Source organism: Astatotilapia calliptera, chromosome 4 (assembly GCF_900246225.1).
Source record: "Astatotilapia calliptera chromosome 4, fAstCal1.2, whole genome shotgun sequence".
NCBI lineage: Eukaryota > Metazoa > Chordata > Actinopteri > Cichliformes > Cichlidae > Astatotilapia > Astatotilapia calliptera.
Window position 1 is genome coordinate 27,846,238 of NC_039305.1, and position 22,914 is coordinate 27,869,151.

General features: G+C 41.4%; 1 long non-coding RNA gene across 1 annotated transcript; it reads right to left on the reverse strand.

Moving 5' to 3' along the window:
• Positions 1-202: 202 nt before the first annotated feature.
• LOC113021316 (uncharacterized) lies at positions 203-12,024 on the reverse strand. The gene is made up of 2 exons (XR_003272279.1): positions 11,769-12,024; positions 203-585 (listed from the first exon to the last, which is right to left on the reverse strand). It is a non-coding gene; the product is annotated as an uncharacterized LOC113021316 (long non-coding RNA).
• Positions 12,025-22,914: the final 10,890 nt, after the last annotated feature.

Consider the following 22,914-nt stretch of genomic DNA (forward strand, 5'->3'; position numbering starts at 1 on the left):
GCTGGACCTCCTCTGCGCTGTCACTTTCTGAGGCTTGGCACGCTCCCTCAGGTTCCATTTTCCAACGCTGCTGAAGATTTAACCCTAGAACACTATCGCTATAAATAGTAACACGATCACTAATGCCGGGTGATTTTTACCCGATATAATATAACCAATGAAAAGTAATCAAATATATCAAAATATGACAACACATGACAAATTAGAGTGGTCTTCTTTTACTTTCAACTGTGCCATGTCTAACAAAATGAAAAGTAAAACTCCTAAAACAAAATAATGACTCTGGAAAGCTGGTCTTTGGTCCACCCATTCCTGGGACATTTGAGACTTCCCTGGTGATGGCACAGGCTCCTCGACACGCAAACAGCTTAGTTGTCTTCCTTAACGTCAACGTCGAAACTCTTTCATCTTATTTAAGATTTGCTGTGCAAAGTCTCCTCGTGACGATCCTTTGGAAGACCAGTAACACAGCTCTCTGTGCTGAAGGTGATCTCCGATCCTCCTGAAAACTCTCTCCTGGCCTCAGCTTCCACCTTGTGGACGATCCTCTCAGTCACTCCTTCTCGTCATGGCACCTCACAATATCTACAAATTAAAAAATGACACTCCTCTCACCACACGGCTTTCGCCATGTGTCAACTCCCCAATGAGACATGTACAAGAGTGTTGCACAGTCTCCCTAAAACAATCTCCAAGGTTTGTCCCTTGGAGCAGCTTCACTCCAAGCTGTAACCCTGTGTAAAAACAGTCAGCATTGAAATGTTCAGCTTGTTTAGCTCCCAGCTCCTGTATCCTAGAAGACAAAGTCTTAAAATTAAAACAACTTCACATTTGCAACCAACTATAGATCATAAGAGTAATAAAGTATTCAGCATCACAGAGACAAGTATCATTGCAGGTTTATTCTAAACTCATTAAACTCCTACTTTTCCCCATAATTTGTTCCAAATTATTTAACATCTCACCGTCATTCCACATTGTAATCAGTGACGTCCCTTAAGTTTGTTACTCACCATGAGCCCAACAGTGTGGTCAGATAATGGGCCCCGATGTAACTATTCTGTAACCACTGCACATCTGTTCAATTGTCACTCGTCTGTCTGTGCTGAATCCTTTACAAGCACTCTTAAAGAAAAACAACATTAGCCAAACACAAGGTTCATCCCGGTTGTCAGGTGTCGGCCATCCAGATTCCAGAGGAGCTGTGAAAAGTCATAAAGTTAACACTCGCTGTGGAAAAAGTAACAATGGTCTCATCACAGTATGTCTCACACTGCATTCATTTCTTCCCTGTAACATTCTCTCAAAAACACAGTGTAATTTCATCATCAACATATAGCCTGTAACTACAGTTCTCTTCATACAAAATCTCAGTAATCCTGTGGTAGAGAAACATCATTAAGTTGTGTCCTGCTGTAAACCACATGATCAAATCACATGATTAACCATCTGCTGTAAAGAGAAATGTAAATGTTAGCGCTGCGCAGGTGTGTACACACTTTCTCACAGTAATCTCTGTGAGCAACACAAGGTAGTGAATGACACACACATGGTAAATTCACAGACATAGAATTTAAACTAAAAAGGTTAAATTTTCAGAGTTCACATAGTCATGTGACCCAAGTTTCCTCCTGTGGTCTCCTTCTGCTCCTGCAACAGAGACACACACAGAGACACATCCACACCTTTGTCAGGTGGGGGTTGACTTCACACAATGGTGTTAAGTCAGTCAGTCTTGTCAGCTTTTGTCAGTCAGTCAGTTTCCCATTTATTTTAAAACTCTTACTCATTCACTCAGTGATTCCTTCTTTTGCTAATTGTGGAAATTATCGTCGCATTCGTTTCCACGCTCAGCAAAACAACGTCATTTCAAAAAGAAAAATAATTTAGACTGGATTTTCTCGCTGAATCCTTTTGGACAGGAACTTGTCTCAAATAAGTGGATTTCTCCTGAGCCCATTTTAATTTTGGAGAAGCTCACTTTGCAACAGTTTTCTCGACGACGCTTCGATTCTGATCGTGCTCAAACAGAGATCATCAAACAAAACTTTCAGTGCACCATGAAAGTAACAAAATAAAAGAAAGAAAATAAAGGAAATCAAAGGAAAGAAAGGCCTTGTTTAAGTCATGACACGTGTTCTTCATGCCAGGGGGATAAATCGTCACAACCCAATTGGCAGGCTCAACTTAAATAACAAAAGACAAATCAAACAGCCAGTTTAATCTCAAACATTCATCCAATCAGCCATACACACAACATACCCCTGTTGTCTTAGCACATAATAAGTTTTAGTTCTCATGTAACTAAATGTGTGCCATGGTAAAACTTCTTCACACACCAGAAACTCACAATCAGCTCACTCAGCTCACTCATTTAAGACCTCTCATCAGCATTCTGTTTTCTCCTCTATGATGCAACCATCTGTCCTCCTATAATATTCAGTCCACTAGTCTATGTATCACTTTCATCTTACTAGTGACTTGGACAAGATGACAAACAGAATCTCATGCTTAAGATGCTGTCTGGTCTTCATGAGTATCATTTATGTGTAAATGCATGTAGGGTTAGTATAGTTAATGCATTTTCAGTATGTTTTTGTGTTCTTCTCTCATCACACTTTCATTATTCTCATCACTGCTTAAAACAACACACATCTCTCTCTGTTTTTTTTTCTTTAACTGTACTTTTCTCCAAAACAGAAAATAGCATTACAGCTGTTTCAGACTGAGAAACACCAAACACTCTTCGTGCTATCATTCATCCACACAACTATTTTATTTCTTTTTGTCCACTGGGCAGGTGACCTGCAGAATCACGTCTGCCCCAGCTGGATACCTTTCACACACACCATGACGTCAGACACACTCACGGACTGGATCAGGAGAAAAACTTTCTTCATCTTCACACTCTGGGACAGAAACACCATATGTTTTTTTTGTTTGTTTGTTTGTTTTGTGTCAGGGATGGATATGTAGTTGTAACGTTTGTGTTCACTAACTTTACTTTCTGTTTCCTACCCTGCCCAGTCTGTCTTGGACTCAATGCTTCTCCCAATGTCTCTCCATACTCAGCCTCTGCTCTCTCACGCTCTTCTCTGGCTCTACTTTCTGCTAACATTCTTGCTTCTCTCCTCTTCTGAACCTGCTCCAGCCACAACTTAGCAATTGCTAACTGCAATTCCTTCCTCTGCTTCGCTTTACCTGTTTTACCAGCTACACTTACAGCTATTCTTTCTACCAGCATTTTACACTGAACTTCCACTAATGTCCCTTCAAATCCACATTTCTTACGCCAACAACCTACATACTGCGTACTGCCTGGTAAAAATTTCTACTGCGGTCAAGTGAGCCCTCACTTACGAAGTCGCAGTCAAGCTAGCCGCCCCGCCAGCCGCACCGAAAATGTGGTTGCACTACTCTTACGTATATTACGGTATGGGTGAAAACCGGCTTAGAAACGCAGTGTTTTGTGTCCTGACACTATTTTACTTCACAATCCACTCCCATTTTTAGTGTATCTCCACTTTCCCCCCTGTGATCCACAGCCCAAATTACTGTATGATTCAGAGAAAATTAACAATAAAATTTACCCAATTTACTCAACTATACTTTTAATGTCCTCATCTTTGACCTCAGATTACAGGAAAACTGTAAGAGGTGACGCAGATATTTCACTGGATTATGACTCTGGGTGACCCCCACTCTGCACCCTGTGATCCACAGCCAAAATTACTGTACGGATTTTGAGAAAATTCATAGCAAAATCTTCCCATTGTGCTTTACTGTACTCCACATATTAACATCTTTGAGCTCCGATTACAGGAAAATTGTAAGAGGTGACGCAGATATTTCACCGGTTTCTGACTCTAGGCTGTCGCCACTCTTCACCCTGTGATCCACAGCCAAAATTACTGTATGGATTTTGAGAAAATTCATAGCAAAATCTTCCCATTTTGCTTTACTATACTTTATACATTGACATCTTTGAGCTCCGATTACAGGAAAACTGTAAGAGGTGACGCAGATATTTCACTGGATTATGAATCTAGGCTGTCGCCACTCTGCACCCTGTCATCCACAGCCAAAATTACTGTACAGTTTTTGAGAAAATTGATAGTAAACTTTGCACAATTTACTCTACTGTACTTTTAATATCCTCGTCTTTAACCTCAGATTACAGGAAAACTGTAAGAGGTGACGCAGATATCTCACTGGATTATGACTCTGGGTGACCCCCACTCTGCACCCTGTGATCCACAGCAAAAATTACTGTACGGATTTTGAGAAAATTGATAGTAAACTTTGAACAATTTACTGTACTATACTCTATATATTCTCATTTTTGAGCTCAGATTACAGGAAAACCATAAGAGGTGACGCAGATATTTCACTGGATTATGAATCTAGGCTGTCGCCACTCTGCACCCTGTGATCCACAGCAAAAATTACTGTATGGATTTTGAGAAAATTCATAGCAAAATCTTCCCATTTTGCTTTACTGTACTCTACATATTGACATCTTTGGCCTCAGATTACAGGAAAACTATAAGAGGTGACGCAGATATTTCACTGGATTCTGACTCTGGGTGACCCCCACTCTGCACCCTGTGATCCACAGCCAAAATTACTGTACGGTTTTTGAGAAAATTGATAGTAAACTTTGCACAATTTACTCTACTGTACTCTATATATTCTCATCTTTGAGCTTAGATTAAAGGAAAACTGTAAGAGGTGACACAGATATCTCACTGGATTATGACTCTGGGTGACCCCCACTCTGCACCCTGTGATCCACAGCCAAAATTACTGTATGGATTTTGAGAAAATTCATAGCAAAATCTTCCCATTTTGCTTTACTGTACTTTATACATTGACATCTTTGAGCTCAGATTACAGGAAAACTGTAAGAGGTGACGCAGATATTTCACTGGATTATGAATCTAGGCTGTCGCCACTCTGCACCCTGTCATCCACAGCCAAAATTACTGTACGGTTTTTGAGAAAATTGATAGTAAAATCTTCCCATTTTGCTTTACTGTACTCTACATATTGACATCTTTGAGCTCCGATTACAGGAAAACTGTAAGAGGTGACGCAGATATTTCACTGGATTCTCAATCTAGGCCATCTCCACTCTGCACCCTGTGATCCACAGCCAAAATTACTGTATGGATTTTGAGAAAATTCATAGCAAAATCTTCCCATTTTGCTTTACTGTACTCTACATATTGACATCTTTGGCCTCAGATTACAGGAAAACTATAAGAGGTGACGCAGATATCTCACTGTATTCTGACTCTAGGCTGTCGCCACTCTTCACCCTGTGATCCACAGCCAAAATTACTGTACGGTTTTTGAGAAAATTGATAGTAAACTTTGCACAATTTACTCTACTGTACTTTTAATATCCTCGTCTTTATCCTCAGATTACAGGAAAACTGTAAGAGGTGACGCAGATATTTCACTGGATTATGACTCTGGGTGACCCCCACTCTGCACCGTGTGATCCACAGCAAAAATTACTGTACGGATTTTGAGAAAATTGATAGTAAACTTTGCACAATTTACTGTACTGTACTCTATATATTCTCATCTTTGAGCTCAGATTACAGGAAAACCATAAGAGGTGACGCAGATATTTCACTGGATTATGAATCTAGGCCATCTCCACTCTGCACCCTGTCATCCACAGCAAAAATTACTGTATGGATTTTGAGAAAATTGATAGTAAAATCTTCCCATTTTGCTTCACTGTACTCTACATATTGACATCTTTGAGCTCCGATTACAGGAAAACTGTAAGAGGTGACGCAGATATTTCACTGGATTATGAATCTAGGCCATCTCCACTCTGCACCCTGTCATCCACAGCCAAAATTACTGTACAGTTTTTGAGAAAATTGATAGTAAAATCTTCCCATTTTGCTTTACTGTACTCTACATATTGACATCTTTGAGTTCCGATTACAGGAAAACTGTAAGAGGTGACACAGATATTTCACTGGATTCTGACTCTAGGCTGTTGCCACTCTTCACTCTGTGATCAACAGCAAAAATTACTGTACGGTTTTTGAGAAAATTGATAGTAAACTTTGCACAATTTACTCTACTGTACTCTATATATTCTCATCTTTGAGCTCAGATTACAGGAAAACTATAAGAGGTGACACAGATATCTCACTGGATTATGACTCTGGGTGACCCCCACTCTTCACCCTGTTATCCACAGCCAAAATTACTGTACGGATTTTTAGAAAATTGATAGTAAACTTTGCACAATTTACTGTACTATACTCTATATATTCTTATCTTTGAGCTCAGATTACAGGAAAACTATAAGAGGTGACGCAGATATTTCACTGGATTATGAATCTAGGCTGTCGCCACTCTTCACCCTGTCATCCACAGCCAAAATTACTGTACAGTTTTTGAGAAAATTCATGGTAAAATCTTCCCATTTTGCTTTACTGTACTCTACATATTGACATCTTTGAGCTCCGATTACAGGAAAACTATAAGAGGTGACGCAGATATTTCACTGGATTCTGAATCTAGGCAATCTCCACTCTTCACCCTGTGATCCACAGCCAAAATTACTGTACGGATTTTGAGAAAATTGATAGTAAACTTTGCACAATTTACTCTACTGTACTCTATATATTCTCATCTTTGAGCTCAGATTACAGGAAAACTGTAAGAGGTGACGCAGATATTTCACTGGATTATGACTCTGGGTGACCCCCACTCTGCACCCTGTGATCCACAGCAAAAATTACTGTATGGATTTTGAGAAAATTCATAGCAAAATCTTCCCATTTTGCTTTACTGTACTCTACATATTGACATCTTTGGCCTCAGATTACAGGAAAACTATAAGAGGTGACGCAGATATCTCACTGTATTCTGACTCTAGGCTGTCGCCACTCTTCACCCTGTGATCCACAGCCAAAATTACTGTACGGTTTTTGAGAAAATTGATAGTAAACTTTGCACAATTTACTCTACTGTACTTTTAATATCCTCGTCTTTAACCTCAGATTACAGGAAAACTGTAAGAGGTGACGCAGATATTTCACTGGATTATGACTCTGGGTGACCCCCACTCTGCACCCTGTGATCCACAGCAAAAATTACTGTACGGTTTTTGAGAAAATTGATAGTAAAATCTTCCCATTTTGCTTTACTGTACTCTACATATTGACATCTTTGAGCTCAGATTACAGGAAAACTATAAGAGGTGACACAGATATTTCACTGGATTCTGACTCTAGGCTGTCTCCACTCTGCACCCTGTGATCCACAGCCAAAATTACTGTACGGATTTTGAGAAAATTGATAGTAAACTGCACAATTTACTGTACTGTACTCTATATATTCTCATCTTTGAGCTTAGATTACAGGAAAACCATAAGAGGTGACGCAGATATCTCACTGTATTCTGACTCTAGGCTGTCGCCACTCTTCACCCTGTGATCCACAGAAAAAATTACTGTACGGTTTTTGAGAAAATTGATAGTAAACTTTGCACAATTTACTCTACTGTACTTTTAATATTCTCATCTTTGACCTCAGATTACAGGAAAACTATAAGAGGTGACGCAGATATCTCACTGGATTATGACTCTGGGTGACCCCCACTCTGCACCCTGTGATCCACAGCCAAAATTACTGTACGGATTTCTGATAAAATTAAATCCTATTCCATTACCAAACAAAATGAGTTCATTGAAGTATTTGCTTAACTACAAGAAATGTCTTTCCACACACAATTTAAATTTTTCAAAATGTCATTCACACACCACCTCAAGTATCAACTTCAGTTTTAGACATTATTTATTCAGTGCTTAATCACAACAATAGTCAACTTAAGGCACTTACATAATAAGTTAAACCTTACAATAATACATACAGAGAAAAACCCAACAATCATATGACCCCCTATGAGCAACAGTGGGAAGGAAAAACTCCCTTTTAACAGGAAGAAACCTCCGGCAGAACCAGGCTCAGGGAGGGGCGGCCATCTGCCTCAACCGGTCAGGGTGAGAAATTACATTTCTCAGATTACTGATTTCTCATATTACTACTACACAGTTTAGATACACTCAACAAAAATATAAACGCAACACCTTTGTTACTGCTCCCATTCCCCATGGGATGGACGTAGAGACCGAAAATTCATTCCAGATACACAATATAACCATCCCTCCCAAACAGTGGTCACAAATCAGTCCAAATGTGTGGTAGTGGGCACATCTGCCATATTGAGATAATCCATCCCACCTCACAGGTGTGCCACATCAGGATGCTGATCTGACATCATGAGTAGTGCACAGGTGTACCTCAGACTGCCCACAACAAAAGGCCACCCTGGAATGTGCAGTTTTGTCTCACAGCAAAATGCCACAGATGCCACAAGCAATGAGGGAGCGTGCAATTGGCATGCTGACAGCAGGAATGTCAACCAGATCTGTCGCCCGTGCATTGAATGTTCATTTCTCAACCATAAGCCGTCTCCACAGGCGTTTCAGAGAATATGGCAGCACATCCAACCGGCCTCACAACCGCAGACCTCGTGTAACCACACCAGCCCAGGACCTCCACATCCAGCAGGTTCACCTCCAAGATCGTCTGAGACCAGCCACCCAGACAGCTGCTGGAACAATTGGTTTGCACAACCAAACAATTTCTGCACAAACTGTCAGAAACCGTCTCAGGGACGCTCAACTGCATGCCCGTCGTCCTCATCGGGGTCTTGACCTGACTCCAGCTCGTCGCCGTAACAGACTTGTGTGGGCAAATGCTCACATTCGATGGCATCTGGCACGTTGGAGAGGTGTGCGCTTCACGGATGAATCATGGTTCACATTGTTCAGGGCAGATGGCAGCTGAGAATGTCCCAGTTCTTGCATGGCCAGCATACTCACCAGACATGTCACCCATTGAGCATGTTCGGGATGTGCTTGACCGGCGTATACGACAGCGTGTACCAGTTCCCACGAATATCCAACAACCTCGCACAGCCATTGAAGTGGAGTGGACCAACATTCCACAGGCCACAATTGACAATCTGATAGACTCCATGCGACGATGTGTTGCACTGCATGAGGCAAATGGTGGTCACACCAGATACTGACCGGTTCTGGGTCCCCAGACCCCCAATAGCGCAAAAAACTGCACATTCCAGGGTGGCCTTTTGTTGTGGGCAGTCTGAGGTACACCTGTGCACTACTCATGATGTCAGATCAGCATCCTGATGTGGCACACCTGTGAGGTGGGATGGATTATCTCAATATGGCAGATGTGCCCACTACCACACATTTGGACTGATTTGTGACCACTGTTTGGGAGGGATGGTTATATTGTGTATCTGGAATGAATTTTCGGTCTCTACGTCCATCCCATGGGGAATGGGAGCAGTAACAAAGGTGTTGCGTTTATATTTTTGTTGAGTGTATCTAAACTGTGTAGTAGTAATATGAGAAATCAGTAATCTGAGAAATGTAATTTCTCACCCTGACCGGTTGAGGCAGATGGCCGCCCCTCCCTGAGCCTGGTTCTGCCGGAGGTTTCTTCCTGTTAAAAGGGAGTTTTTCCTTCCCACTGTTGCTCATAGGGGGTCATATGATTGTTGGGTTTTTCTCTGTATGTATTATTGTAAGGTTTAACTTATTATGTAAGTGCCTTAAGTTGACTATTGTTGTGATTAAGCACTGAATAAATAATGTCTATAACTTAAGTTGATACTTGAGGTGGTGTGTGAATGACATTTTGAAAAATTTAAATTGTGTGTGGAAAGACATTTCTTGTAGTTAAGCAAATACTTCAATGAACTCATTTTGTTTGGTAATGGAATAGGATTTAATTTCATCAGAAATCCGTACAGTAATTTTGGCTGTGGATCACAGGGTGCAGAGTGGGGGTCACCCAGAGTCATAATCCAGTGAGATATCTGCGTCACCTCTTACAGTTTTCCTGTAATCTGAGCTCAAAGATGTCAATATTAAAAGTACAGTACAGTAAATTGTGCAAAGTTTACTATCAATTTTCTCAAAAACCGTACAGTAATTTTGGCTGTGGATCACAGGGTGAAGAGTGGCGACAGCCTAGAGTCAGAATACAGTGAGATATCTGCGTCACCTCTTATAGTTTTCCTGTAATCTGAGGCCAAAGATGTCAATATGTAGAGTACAGTAAAGCAAAATGGGAAGATTTTGCTATGAATTTTCTCAAAATCCATACAGTAATTTTTGCTGTGGATCACAGGGTGCAGAGTGGGGGTCACCCAGAGTCATAATCCAGTGAGATATCTGCGTCACCTCTTACAGTTTTCCTGTAATCTGAGGTTAAAGACGAGGATATTAAAAGTACAGTAGAGTAAATTGTGCAAAGTTTACTATCAATTTTCTCAAAAACTGTACAGTAATTTTGGCTGTGGATGACAGGGTGCAGAGTGGCGACAGCCTAGATTCATAACCCAGTGAAATATCTGCGTCACCTCTTACAGTTTTCCTGTAATCGGAGCTCAAAGATGTCAATGTATAAAGTACAGTAAAGCAAAATGGGAAGATTTTGCTATGAATTTTCTCAAAATCCATACAGTAATTTTTGCTGTGGATCACAGGGTGCAGAGTGGGGGTCACCCAGAGTCATAATCCAGTGAGATATCTGCGTCACCTCTTACAGTTTTCCTTTAATCTAAGCTCAAAGATGAGAATATATAGAGTACAGTAGAGTAAATTGTGCAAAGTTTACTATCAATTTTCTCAAAATCCGTACAGTAATTTTGGCTGTGGATCACAGGGTGAAGACTGGAGATGGCCTAGATTCATAATCCAGTGAAATATCTGCGTCACCTCTTACAGTTTTCCTGTAATCGGAGATCAAATATGTCAATATGTAGAGTACAGTAAAGCAAAATGGGAAGATTTTACTGTCAATTTTCTCAAAAACTGTACAGTAATTTTGGCTGTGGATCACAGCATGCAGAGTGGGGGTCACCCAGAGTCAGAATCCAGTGAGATATCTGCGTCACCTCTTTCAGTTTTCCTATAATCTGAGCTCAAAGATGAGGACATTAAAAGTATAGTTGAGTAAATTGGGTAAATTTTATTGTTAATTTTCTCTGAATCATACAGTAATTTGGGCTGTGGATCACAGGGGTGAAAGTGGAGATTAACCAAAACTGGGAGTGGATTGTGAAGTAAAATAGTGTCAGGACAGAAAACACTGCGTTTCTAAGCCAGTCGGCACCTATACCGTAATATGCGTAAGAGTAGTGCAACAACATTTTAGGTGCGGCTGGCGGGGCGGCTAGCTTGACTGCGACTTCGTAAGTGAGGGCTCACTTGACCGCAGTAAATTTCTCCATAAATTTTAAATCTCCTTCTAAGGCAGACTTACACATTTTATTCTCCATTAACAATCAGCCACACTCACGCAGACCACGTCTGGCCCACACACACACACAACATAGGCCTATCGCTTGCGTCTGCACGCACAGCTAGCGCTCTCTGTTGAAAACTCTCAAACGCCCCATATGGCGGAGAATTCAACCTTCAGACACTCTCTAACGCCCCAAATGGCGGAGATTCCGGACTCCTTCACGGCGGAGACGCCGAACCTAGGTTATCTCCACGCCCCAAATGGCGGAGAACTCTCTACGCCCCAAATGGCGGAGAAGCCTGCGTCTCTCTCACGCGGCTAGCGCGCTCCCGGACTCACGTTTAACGCACAGCCCGTAGCCGCTCTCTAAGGCCTTCTGTACTCACTGTTTGTTTACGTTCATGGGAAGAGCCTCTGGATCCCGTCAATCGTCATCCATCCCGAGGGGAGGTCAGGAGCAAACTTCCCGGCCTGGTGGCAAGCCAAAAACACCAGGGCTTTACGTCAATCATCCCAGACGTTGCGGTGGCGTCCTCTCCCTCTCCTCGGTGGATGCAATGTGTTAGGCTCCGGCTCCGAAGGACCAAATAAATGTTGGGTCTGTGTTTCCACAAGCCCCGCTAATTCTAGCGGGGTTTGAAGAAAACAAGACAGTCGATCGATCCATTACTTGCGCAAGGGAGGCCTCGTCTGTGTCCAGCACGACAATGACCCCAATGGTGGCCTCCTCTCGCTGCCTTTTATTGACAATCTTCAAACAATAGTTTACAAAGCACCTCCCCTTGCAACCCCCCTTTGGTTACATAGACAAGGCACTGTATGTAAGTGTGTGTGTGTGTGTGTGTGTGTGTGTGTGTTACCTCCTGCTGACCAAAGGGTCATAAACCCAGGAAGTTTACATCAAAAGAAACAGATCTTTCAGATAGGATGTATCTACAATAAAACCTCCCCCAGCACAGAGTGGCTGGAGAGGTGGTCAGGATCAAAGGAATGGCTTTGATCCTACTGCTTAAACTAAGACTGTACAAATTTAAGAAACACAATGGCAACATTCAACAATTAGACTTAACAGTTAAATAATCTTAGAGGTCAGGAGAGTGTGAAGATAAATTTTAATGGTAAAGCTACATACTTTATCCTCTACATTTAACCCATTCACTCATTGAAGCAGTGGGCAGCTACCGTTTGGTGGATTTGAACTCCTGGCCTTCCAATCATGCCTTTAACATTAAGAAGGTATTTGGAATATATGAAAGGGAAGATTTGATGCCAGTCAATATAATCCCAAAGTAGTATTCAGGAGTTAAACTGGGGAATAGTGCATGCCTTATGTGTATGAGCAGAAAATGAAAGAGATGTAGAGGTTAGAGTAGGAGGTGGATGTGGATTTAATATAATTAGCCGAGGAACTTAAACTCATTGGAATTGAAACTAATTTAACATTTCAAATTCTGTGTAATAACTACAGAAGTGGGGAAGGCTCTGTCACAATAACTCAAAAGAGTCATAAACTGTATAATATAAAAGAGAAAGCCAGTGTAACAATCTTCCTTGTCTCACATTTGCAAAACTATACCAATTCTGTCAATCAGGCAAAACAACATGATGATATTTCGCTTGGCTTAAATCTTTCTGAACTCTGAATTTCGGTAAACCAAACAATAAATCAGTTGCTTGACTTTTCCAAATCTACACCTTATAATAGTGCTATGTCCCATTAAAACATTTAATGAAGTTACTTTGTTTTGACAAGTATTTAAATTTTTTCATTTGGATACTATGGGTGCTCCATAGCATAGCGGTTGATTTCCATTTGGAGACACAAATTCCTGTTGTGTTTGTGTCATGAAGGCCATCCGGATTACAATTCTCCCAAATCAAACATATAGAGCTACCCACTGTGTTAACCACTTGTGGCAGCTCTAAGTAGCTTAATTTTGGTGTATGCTCAGTATACACTCAGCAATATGATGTTAAAACCACTGACAGCTGAAGAAATCTATAAGATAGATGTCACAATGCAGTGCTCTGGTCCAAACTGCTGAAATGCACCAAAACAAGTTTGAAATAGAGGTTGTTTTAATATTGAGGCTGGATATGCAATAGTTAATGAACAGTAACCAGACTGTACAATTAATAGTGTGCTCTTTTAAAAATAATACAAAGAAAAGGTTAAGGCTTTCATTTGGTGTGCTTTGATAGGCATAAATGTGGCCTTACTACTGAATAGTTTTTTAACTTACTTGAAATAATTATGTAACAACAGCAACAAAAATATAATACATCAAAACAAAACAGAATAACCCAATGCCTTCAGTTAATTGCAAATGTGATTTGCATTATTTTAAACAAGGCCAGTGTTTTGGGTTTCTATTGTAAAGATGCAGAGTTTTTTTTTTATTTCTATTAAGATTTACACAAAAATATGAGAGCTTAATCATCTGCTGCAGGTGATGCTTGGCAAGCTTCTAGTGTTAACAGAAGACACTGGAAATGGTATAATTTTCTTGCAGTAACATTTGTTTGATGATGTTTTCATCTAGTTTTACACCATCTCTTGTGTCTTCCCTACACTAGCAGAATGAGTGTTAGCCTTCAGAGTGCGGGGTCGGCCCAGTCCCAGTGCATCCATTCTTGCTTTGTACAGTTGTTCTGGGTCCCACTGCAGGCACAGTGAACAGGGGCATGAAGTAGGGTGGTGCATTATGCTTACAGAGGGGTAGAGTGCTACTGTTGTTGGAGGCAGCTCCCCAGGCCTTTTGTTGAATTGGGAGAGATGGAATGCATCTGCTGAACTCATTGGTGCACTGTATGGGCTGTGAGATGATGTAGTTGAAGAGAGAGCCAGGGGAGCATAGGGGTGGAGCGGGAGGTGTGGAAGGTGGGTTTGGATGAAGGTGTATGGTAAGATGGAGGAAGGAGATGTGCTGCCCATCAGAAGCCCCCCCAGCGGGTCAATAAATGGGTGAGGCCAAGGCAAGGAGTGTCTTTGGCGTTTATCCTTCATTCTCCTGTTTTGGAACCATACCTAGAAGGATGAAGTGAATTATTCAGTTCAATTACATTTTATTTATATGGTGCTTTTTCACAACAACACTTCTCTCAAAGAACTTTTTGTAAAGACTAGAAAAATTAAGAGAGGGCCCTAGGAGGAACAACTGTGAATCCCTTCTTTTCGTTTAAAAAACATTAAGGTTTAACAAAAACATCTAAAAAAATTTTGAGACATTTCACAGCTTGCCTGTGACACTAAAGGTAAAGCCAATGGATCACAACATTTCTATACCTAGAGAGGAGCTGCTACAATTTCTATAAACATGAAAATATAAATGCAGGGGTCTCACTAACACTTTGAATCAGATTACATAACACATCACTTAATTTTCTTTTAATTACTACTTTTCTCTATGTCAAAGCTCGGAATGACAAGTTACCTTAGGCTACGTCCATACCTACCCGGGTATTTCTGAAAACGCAGATTTTTCTATGCGTTTGCACCTTCTGTCCACACGCAAACGGCGTTTTCGGTCACTGAAAACGGAGATTTTTAAAAACGCCTGCCAGGGTGGATATTTTCTAAAACTCAGTTTTTGCATTTAAGTGTGGACGAGAAAAACGGAGAAAACGCAGCATCAAAGGTGTGCGCCTTTTTTGACGTCACACTGTGCGCCAGGTTATTGTTTCGGTGAAATGAATTTCTACAATATTGTTACTGTTAATTGTACTCTGTGCAGTGTTTAAATGCTTACATATACACACACAGTTACTGTCCCTCCACACATACCACTCGTGTCTGCTTCTATGCCCCAACTTTGTTTACTATTTCCCACTGAGGCTTCTAGACTTCTGATTGGCCAACATTTCTACACGGATAGGAATATAGCGCCACCTGCTGCTTTGGCATGTTCCTAGCATCGTTTTCCTTCATTTCTGACTTTTACGTGTGGACGGGATTTAAAAAAAAAAAAAAAAAAAGAAAACGGAAAATCTCCGTTTTCAAAAATACCCGTGTACGTGTGGACGTAGCCTTAGACACTGTCCAGTTCTCAACTATTTTACCAGCCCATAGAATATTGCAGAAGGCTGTGCTTCTAAAATGTCAGATGCCTGTGAAATTTTAAGGCTTTTTCTTATATTCCTGATCTTTCTTTAAGAAAGACTGCTACTGGTTGGCAAAAGGTTAGTGTATTTATTGTGTATTATATGTGCTGCCTTGGATGCAGTGAACATCTCCATTAAATGTAGAGGCCCTAAACTTATCACTACTCAATCTACCATAACAACCAATGTCCTTTCCAAGGTGTGTCCAGTGATACCATCCTAGGTGGCAACATTCAAGTAATAGCCACATGAGTGTAATCAATAATAATGACCCAACAATACACTAATCACATAAGATTCTACATAATGGGCACTTTTACTTTCCGAATTTGTAAGTATATTTTGATGCAAAAGGTTTAGTACAATTACTGAAATAGTATTATCACTTTACCTTAAGTAAACAGTTGAATTTTTTCTTTCACCAGTTTGCAAAACAGTTCATTCAATACATAACCACCCCAGGATCTTGCTTAGGGCCCACGGCTGCCCTTATAACCCGAGAATATACCTCTGATGAAATATAGTGTTAATAGCCACCTTCTTGTGACTGTTTAACTAGATTGTCAATGTTAAGATGATTGAAGCAAGATAAAAAAGGATATCCTGTTTCACAATACAAACCAGTCTAAAGAGTATTTTTGAGTCACCCAGTGGACCTGAAACATCTTTGAGCACCAGTGGTTTCTTGCATTTGCAAATTTATTTCCGGTATACACGTATAGCTAGGTCTGTGATGTCACTCTATAGCCACCAACAGCTGGATTAACAGCCATTAATCTGTTTGTTATATAATTTACATTCACCTTTCATAACGTGTTTAATTTTCTTAGGAAAAGTAAGATTCCCCATATTTTTAGTTTATTTCTGTTATACAACTGTAGCATAGACCGAACAAAAATACAGCTTATTTGTTAAATATGGCTTTGGCGTGGCCCTTTATTTTCACTGACTGCAGTTAAACACGGTACCTTTATTGTAGTCTCCGGTAAATTGAGCGCAGTAGCCAGTTCGCAGCGCCGGGGTCTGGATACATAGTTTTCCTTGCCATATTCCTGCTCCAGACGAGACAGCTGCTCCCGCGTGAACGCCGTCCGATGCCGTCGGCTTTGGTCCAACAGGGTGCTCTGTGAGTCTTGCTGCTCTTTACCGGTGGAACTGTGCACTACCGCAGTACCAGCCACCGGATTCTGTCTGCCCTGTGCTACTGAAATGAGACATTTAGATACAGACGCACAGTCGGACACTTTACAGTAAGGATAGTAATAACTTACCTGTTAATTCCCAAATGGGTCTAATAAATCGCTGCAGAACCCTCACCGTTAACTTTTTGTTTTAGGGGTCCTGGAAAACCCAGTCTCCTTTTAAAAGCTCAGAGACAGAATTATTAACTTATTTGCTTGTAATAATTAACACGGACTTCTCGTGCTTTTATGAGAATTACTGTTAACCTGGTTTTGGGCTGATATGGTTTCGGTGAATCCCACATTCTGATTAGGGCGTGAACTCCATCTGCAGCATATTAAACAATATTTACTAACCACATTTATCCTAAAAGCTCTTAAGGAAGGTCGAACTGTTTGAAGTCTAACTGACCTAAACACGCGATCCATTGACTCCTGCATGCAGAGTTCGGTCAGGTATATAGAAAACTATTTTACGAGGAAGTTTTGCAATTGTTATCATCTTAAAAGGACAGTTTGGGTGTAACGAAGTAAAACCAAGTGTTAAATTATGGATATATAATTTTTAAATCTATTTTAAAGGGAAGTTACTTACGCATCGGTTGTTGTTTTGTTCACCGTGTAAAATAAAAATCTCTTTAGGTGCTCCTTCAGATCAACCCTAGCAACAAATGCTACTTGCAGCCCGAAACCACACTTACACACAGGTCTGTTTAGATAGAGCTAGATGATGAGGTGTTTCAGTCGTCTCATCTGCCCCACCCCTCACCCACCGCAGAACATCTATGATCCCCGGGGCAGCGCTCCTCTCCTCCCTTATCCCAGGCGCTCCAGACGGGCGCCGGCGTGTGCGTCGGCTCGCGGAGGCGCCGCGGCCCGGAGAGGTGTTAACGGTGTTTAGGGGTAAACCCTTTGTTCTCCGTCTCAGCCTTTGTACTTTTGTTATGGAGAATTAAAGAGAAGAGACAGCAGCCAGACCCTCATTGTTCTCCAGCGTTTGATGTTTCTGTGTTTGGAAGTAAATCATTACAGGCCTAATGGCTCCAAATTGGCCAAGGTGGCACACTGGAAATAGATTATTACTATAGATAATATCAACTATTGGTGTTAAAGATGCAGTTTTGATTTAGTTGCTTGAAACATCACAATATTCCATAAACACTTTTAACACAAATACGCACAGCTGCAGTTTCATATACCAGCATATGAAATTGTAATACGCATATTACTCTCTGTATTGAAATAACAAAGAAAAAAAGCTTTATCTTTCCTGCGAAAAATAAACCAAACATTCCAATCTTGGCTAATCGCCGATTAATTCATTTATTATGCTAATAAATATCATATTTATTTATCAGCGGAGGTCAGAGACTCTCAGATGCTAGGGAGGGTAAGATAAATATGTTGCAAATTGTGCGAAATCTGAAACTGGATTTTTACATTTTAACTTTTAATCTTTTTGGCACATTCACGTTTTAAATTTACAGTTATAGACCACAATGTGTAGATTGATATTATACTGAGCTGCAAAATTGCAAGTCAGATTTTACTCATATTTATTTCTTTATTTAATTAGTAATACTTACAACCACAACTTCTCAAAGTAGTGAATGCGAGCACTCTACTGCGCCCTCTCAAGTCACAAATTCACACATTGAACGCTTTGACTTTTCCAACATGGTGGGGGTGGGAGGCGGTCAGCCAATCAGAATGCAACTAGCTATACACCATAAATACACTGATCAGTGTGCTGCAATGGCAAAAGGGTTAGCTGCGATATTTGACAATCCTTCAGTTCACATCCCAGCAGCAGTCTTCTCACTAATTTTATCCCACAGTTGGAGCTAAAAGAAGACTTTCTTTCTCAACCACAGCACTGTCACTCAGGAACATCAGTACAACACACTTTAAGTCACACTAAACCAGAGCCTTCCTCAGTATTTTCATGCTACCCATTACCCATGTTTATTATGCAAAAAGGAAAATATACCAAGTTGGTGTTCAATTCAATTCAATTCTATTCTATTTAGACAGCACCAAATCACTACAACAGTTGCTTCAAGGCACTTAATATTGTAAGGTAAACACTCTACGGTGATACAAAGAAAAGAGAGAAAAGCATCACTCTGAGACAGGATGTTTATAATTTTGGAGATTCTGTACAAACGGAAGAAAGCATTCCTACATATTTGTTTAATATTGAAGGACACATCCTGATTAAGAACCAATATCTGAACTAAGATTCCTCACAGTGTTACTGGAGACCAGGGTATTGGCATGCAAAGTAAGCGTCTGGTTAGATACCATGTTTCTAAGATTTTCCAATTCTGACCCTGCACTTTCTTCTCTTGCTGCCTCTCCCCAGCCCAGAGAAATTATGATTTAGCTGAACATGAGTTGTTGGCTATCAAACTGGCCCTGGAAGAATGGCGGCACTTAATAGAGGGGACAGAACATCCATTCGTGATCTGGACCAATCACAAGAATTTAACATACCTGATGACCAGTGTTGGTCAAGTTACTTGAAAAAAGTAATCAGTAACCAATTACTGATTACGTCCCCAAAAAAGTAATTCCGTTACTTTACTGATTACTTATTTTCAAAAGTAATTAATTACTTAGTTACTTTTTAAAAACGCGATTTACAACCTGAAGAGGTGATAAAGCGATAGATCTTTCAGCCCAATTCTACTTTTTCTACATAATCCATCATACAAAATGTAATCAAATGGAAAAGTCTCTTTTTTTAACTTGTTTTATCAGTTTTAATCTTTTATGCATCAAGCAAAATTTTATTATATACAACATTCTCTGACTTGAATAAATTAGTTTAACATTTAAACCTATTTTCTGCACATTCCAGCACATAAAATAAAATATTTTTTGTGTTTACACTCACTCTTTTTAAATAGATGCAAGTAAAACACAGCAGAAAATAAATAAAGTCAAAGACTCAGCAGTCCTCTCGCTCTATTTTCACATGTAAAGCAGGAGTGGGGTAGGCGGAGGTTTACCCTGGTGCAGGTGTGCCGCGGTCAGTTGAAGAATCCGCGAGTTTCTCTGTGAATTTCCCATTATGTCGTTGCGCACTTGGTGCTTGCTTGGAAGTTTTGGGGGTTTTTTTCGCTGTAAAAATAAGTTTTCTTCCCACGCACGATGGACGCTAATGTTTTTGTCACTTTTTATGGAATCAAACTCAAAGTAAGGTCAGTACTTCCACGCTTTAAACGCTGCACGCTCATACTCTCTCCCACAATCGATATGTGATCCATTGTTGATCTGCACACAGCTGTTGTCACTAAAGGCGCACTCGCTTATGTCACTGTCATGAGACATTCTCGCAAAAAATCACTGTTTTAGTAACGCAGTAACGCAGCGTTCCTACGGGAAAGTAACGGTAATCTAATTACCGTTTTTGCAATAGTAATCCCTTACTTTACTCGTTACTTGAAAAAAGTAATCAGATTACAGTAACGCGTTACTGCCCATCTCTGCTGATGACAGCCAAGAGGTTAAATGCCTATCAAGCTCACTGGTCACTATTTTTTGCATAATTTAACTTCTCTATCTCCTACTGCCCAAGTTCCAGTAATGTCAAACCAAACGCCCGCTCTTCCCAATTTGGCATGGAATTCAGTGCCCCAGAGCCCACCAACATTCTCAACACTTCCTGCAAGGTGGGCGCAGTGATAAGCAGACAAAAAAAACAAACATATATCAATCACCTGGTTCACCTGTTGAGAAAGAAAGCAGAAGAAAACGAGAGCAATAGAATAAACAACATCACGATGATATATGGGAATATAACAGTAAATACTAAATATTAAACATTATTGTGCAGCATGCAAGATCGATAGCGCACAGTGTGCTTTGAGGTAGGAGCTAAAAAGGGTGTCGTTTTTGTGTGTGTGAGCACCCGTGTGTACACCTGTGAGCATGAACGCGCTTGTTTTTAAAAGGTTCCTTCATGTAATGATCTGGTAGAGGGTGTAGGGAGCCACAGCCCCGTCCACCAGGGCATGAAGCAGGTATGGAGGAGATCAAAACTCCAGACATCCAGAGGCCCTCAGAACACAAGAGACCAAGGAAGACCAACAGAGGGGCAGCCGCACCACTATCCCAGAAAGAGCTGATGAGAGTTTCAGATGAGGGGTCACTCAGCAGCCGCGGAGCAGAAGCCAGGGGGGGTTGCAGTGACGTGCCCGTGATGGTCTTTTGTATTCCGTGTAGCGTGCCCACCCCCAAGATCCTATATGTATGTGTTATGAGAGTGTGAGTAATGTGAATGTCTAAGTTGTGAGATAAAATTGAGGCACAGGCAGCCAGATGGGGACAGAGGGGGGGGGGGGGGGGGGGGATGCCTCCCCTGCACCCTGGTGACACACCTTTACCCCAAGGCCCTGCATGTGTGGGTGATTGTGGTGGAGCGGGAAGAGGGAGGCAGCTGGAGATGGGGAGGGAAGGAAGGGAGGGGCAAGTGACCCCTCCCTGGGGCCAGTAGGCACCCCCATACTCTGCAACCCACCAGAGAAAGGGTGGGTTGCATGATGGGGCCCAGGCCCATCCGGACCGGGGCCCATCATAACAGCGCCGCCCGGCCCCACAGAGCCCGGGACGGCCCACCCGACCCCACCACAGAGAAAATTGCACCCACCCTGTCATCCACTCATCTTCCAGACTGCACTTAGGCTGAGATCTTCCTCCACCTCTCCTGTATCCTCCTGAGAGGAGAGCTCCTGCAAGATGTAACCCCCCCCCCCCCCCCCCCCCAAAAGTTGAAGAGCCCCCCAGGTGGCTTGATGCACTGGCGGCATACACCCACCCGCCCACAACCCCGGCAACACACCAACCAGGACCCAAGCCCCCAAGGCCCAGCCAGGGCCCCAGCCCAGAGACGGAGCGCTCCCAGAACCTCACGCCCGTCCTGGACCCACCCAGGGGCAGCCAGGCTACCAGGTCAGTAACCCACATCCGTCAGCACAGACCCTCCCCTAGCCTCACTGCACGCAGCCACGAGGAAACCGTCACCTAAGAGCCAACAGAGCCCTTAATAGGCCATGACCGCTACCCCGGGTTGAGCCCTCCAAGGAAGATGCTCCTGGGGAACCCCCCGACACCCTAAGCCTGTCCCTAACCCCACACCAATCACAACAGCGCAGGTGGGACCAAACTATGACCCCCACTAGGTGATGGAGCTGATCAAAGGAGCCCAGAGCAATTGATCTGATGTGGTGGCAGAGGCTGTATCAAGACTAATGTAATCTAATAGATAATTTCTATATTGGTTAGAATTAAGATTATTTTTATTTTTCCAGTTCATGAGGACTGTTTTCTTGGCTATGCATAGGGCAGTGAAAACAATATGGGCTATATTCTTATCTGTAGTGACATTATCTAAGCTGCCCAACAAACACACTAAAGGGGAAGTTGGAATGTTACATTTCAGACACTTCGATAAGTCTTCACATATCTCGCGCCAAAACTTCTGAACTGGTGGACAGAACCAAAGAGCGTGGATATAATTGTCCGGTGAATTGGTTTGGCAGTGTGAGCAGTTGTTGGTAGACGTAAAGCCCATCTTGAACATCCGATGACCTGTATAGTGCACTCTATGTAGTATTTTGTATTCAATTAATTGAAGACTGGGATTTCTAATTAGATGAAAGGTTTTTAAGCAAATCTGAGACCAGAAGTTTTGGTCTAAGTTAACTGATAAATCCGCTTCCCATTTTGCAATAGGAAGTGATATTGATTCATCTGTTTTAGAAAGCATTCTGTATATTTTGGAAAGTAATTTGGGGGGGTTTAAGAGTAAGAAATTGAACCACACTTGGTGGTGTTTGTAGTTCAACTTGACCATACTTACTATGGATTTCATTTGTTGATATTCTAAAAATCTTTTCTTGTTGATCCTATATTGTGTAACTAGTCTGTCAAATGAAATAAATTCTGTTCCTTCTAATATATGTTCTAAATATTTGATTCCTTTACCACTCCAATCTGAAAAGTTTAGAACATATTATTGTTTTGTAATATGTCAGGGTTGTTCCAGATAGGTGTACGTTTGCATGGGATTAATGAAGACTCCGTCAATCTTAGAAACTCCCACCATGCTGTCAGAGAAGAGCTGATGAATGGCGGATCTGAAATCTCTAGATTATTGCAAAGTGCTTGTTCTACATCTTGCCAAGGTTCATCCATGAAGGTATGTTTTAGCCATCCTGAGATAAACTGAAGCCTGTTGGCTAAG